Source organism: Stegodyphus dumicola, chromosome 9 (genome assembly GCF_044657685.1).
Source record: "Stegodyphus dumicola isolate Sdum_Otavi_A_Nest chromosome 9, ASM4465768v1".
In the NCBI taxonomy this organism is placed as follows: Eukaryota; Metazoa; Arthropoda; class Arachnida; order Araneae; family Eresidae; genus Stegodyphus; species Stegodyphus dumicola.
The window spans coordinates 44,330,319-44,333,889 of record NC_140776.1 but is presented as its reverse complement, the minus strand read 5'-3'; positions in this window follow the sequence as shown (position 1 = coordinate 44,333,889).

Here is a 3,571-nt window from a genome sequence, read left to right as displayed (position 1 = left end):
TTGTGTATTGAGGATTGTTTCTTCGATTTTTTAAAAAAAACATAAACATTTTAAACGAAAACATAAAAAAGTGATACAAGAAAAAGATAAGAGAATAATCTTAATTCTAAATTAGGAATGCCGCGAATAATGTGAAAAAATAAGGAAGAGAATAGGGGGGCCAGACTACCATCGATGCTGAATTTCTGTAAAAAAGGAATATTCTATGAGAAACAATGTCTAGGGAGACAAAAAAAAAAAAAAAAAAAAAAAAAAAAATCCAAAATTCATGTTCATAAACGAAAGGCGCCTTCCACCCTTAAATGAAATTCCAGCCAAAGGTATAACTGAAAAATTATTTAATCATACCTTTGGCCTTCAGGACTGAAAATGAAATTTCTTCTGATTAGCTTACTATTAAAACTATTGTTGTCCATTAGAAGTCAGTCTGTTCGATTTTCTCACCCCGATATGCACTGTCTCCAGACAGTCTAGCTGAAAAGATCTTTTTCGCTACCTTGCCATATTACAACAGAGTCTCGTATACCAGACTCCCGATTACTCGACCTTCCATGTAATTTAACGATAACTTTTTTTTTAATTGCTAAATCTGCTGTAAAGCAGAACATTATCTTTGAAATAACGGGATTATATATTAATAACTGCACTATAATAATTTCAAACATCACTTATACGATGAAAGTAGTATAAGTATATTTTAATTGTTGTATTAGTGTAATTTCAGCACATATTTATGCATATGAATATCCGCATGTTTTAGAGATGGGCAAAATCTCTGCTTTAAGGGATCAGATCAGAGCCGTTCGCTCACTGAGGTGAATCAGTTCTTTTTAAAGATTCATCGCTCACTAACAATGACCTTGATGAATGCGCTCGGAGTAGGCGGGGATCAAGAGCGGTGTGCAAAGATGGAGGAAAAGCAGAAAAATTTGAACAAGGAAGTGGCATCGCTGAAATCAACTCAACCGAGCCGCTCACTCCCTGGATTGAGTTCTTTCAAATGTACTTTTTGATACCGTAAAAAACCTTTCTACATAGAGCAACAATAAAATTCTGGAATAAAAAATTGCTAAAAGTTAAAAAATAATGTAAACTAAACACACATTTGTTTAAGATCATATTATTCTATTACTATAATTAATATTTTGCTGCTACTACAAAGCACAGTGTAAAAATAATTTTTTAGATTGGAGGCAGATCCCAAAGAACAGGAAATTGTCCACTGACAATACCAATTTTTTTTCCTTCTTTTTTTTAAAAAATCTAATTTGACAAAATGATACCGAATATCGCTTGAGGTTTTCCTATTCGGTAGGGTCCACATTTTGTTCTGCAACCTTGAAAAAAATGGTAGGATACGAACTGGGCGAAATTTTATTGATGATATCCCTCCCCACTCTTATCAAATCCACGAACTGCGCAACGTTTTCCTGTCCCCTCTTTCTAAGATCTTGAATTCCCAAGAAGATGGGTGCTACAAAAAGTCATTTATCGCCATTAATGGGACATTTTATTGAGATTGCAAGCCTCTATTTTCGTTTATTATTATTGTAAAAATTGTGCGTACAAAACAAATAATAATTTAAAACATGGCCTGTGCTAAAGTAAAAATGAATTTCTTTTACACGCATTTTAAAGTTTTATCATGCTTAAAAGAAGAATGAGCCAGATCTTTTTTATTCTCTGTAAGAATTAAAAACTTTACAAGTGGTACATTTTAGCTGCTGATATATATATATATATATATATATATATAAGTTTTGAATAATAAATTTGATAGATTAATGACATACATAAACCGGATATATAATTAATTTATCAAATATCGGATTTGTAGCGCAACTTAAATAAGTTTTGTCTCGATAAATATTAAAAAATCTTCTTTGATAGCAGAATGGTTTTAACTTTCAAATTTACCATTTTAGGTAAACAGTTCTAATTTAATTAAAAAAGATTCTCTTTGTTAAATCTAAAAATTGGATTTCCTAAGTGGTTCTAAATTCATACTAATGTTATTGCAATATATGCCTTATTAAGCTTTCCATTTATAATCAGTGAAGTTATTTTAAAGTTATTTAACTTTCTTACAAATTCCATATTTTAATATTAGAAACGTTTAAATATTTATTCTATTATTAAGACACAATAGCACGCCGAACGAATACTAATTCCGAAGTCAAACAACAAAAGTCAGCGTTATATTTTCAAATTTTCACAGGACTAGTTTCGATGGTTTACCGAACCACCATCCTCTGCAAAAGCACGAATGGGCAGCAAAGGCGCAGCTGCAAAAGCGCCATTTGCGCTGAGGATGGTGGTTCGGTAAAACCATCGAAACTAGTCCTGTGAAAATTTGAAAATATAACGCTGATTTTTGTTGTTTGACTTCTGAATTAGTAGTTATTCTGCTTTTCAGTTACTCTACCTTATGTACTTTGGCATACATTTAATTTCTAATACACATTTCATTAATAAATTGATAATTATGAGCATCTGCAGAATTTTCATAATTAACAAAAAATTTCATTATATTTAGGATACGAATTGCACGAAATTTAATTGAAGATCCCCTTCTTATCTAATTCACGAACTGCGCTTTGGCTACAATTGGCTTCGAAATGTAAAATTGTAACCCTGTAAGCAAAAGGGGGGGGGAAGAAATTTCGGTTCGCGCAGTTGGGAGTATACCCCGTGAAATGTTATTATAGGAGAAACTACAGATTTTATGCGTGCAAGAAATTTGAGAAGATAAGAGATATAAATGTTAAGTGCATACGAATTTGCTGTCGAACGGAGCATTTTTTTTAAGGCAGATCATAAGTCTGTGCTTATGTTTACTATAATATTCATTATTTTGAGAAATCATCCTTTTTATGAATAAAAAGATATACTAAATTCACAATTAACCGTATCAACGCAGGAATGTTTGGATAACCGGAAAATACGGATAATCGAAAAATGACCTTAAGAACGTGTAATTAATACAAGTTTAATAAAAAACTAACTCTCCAGAGGTTTTAAATGAGCTATTTCAAGTTTACAGTTCAAAACTTTAAACTAAAAAATAATAAAATTTACATTATTCAAATTTTACTTATATTTTACTTAATACTTTACTGTAAAGGAAGGGGCCCACCACCGGCCGAGTGGTTAATTCGCTGAACACTGGTAGTTAGGTTCGAATCCCGCGAACAGGCTGGCTGCATGAGTTTTTTCGTGGTTTTCCTCATGTTTAACGTGTATAAGAGCCAGCTTCCCTTAGAAAGCCCTCCACGAAGGCATCCCTCCCCTTAGGCAGATAGCCCTCGAGGCTTTGCCGTAATTAAATAACCTAACCTACTATAAAGGAAGTACTGTCATCGCGAAAAAAATCGGCTATCATACTTCAACGGAAATATTCGTTTTGACCGTTACCAAAACCATTTAGACAATTTTTTTTTTTTTTTTTTTTTTTTTTTTTTGTGTGTGTGTGAAGTCTTTTTTGAAAGAGAGAGAGAGTAAAAGTTACAGAGTAAGTAAAGAGTAACACAGTAAATGTTTTTCTAAAACGATTGTAAAATATGTTTTAAAG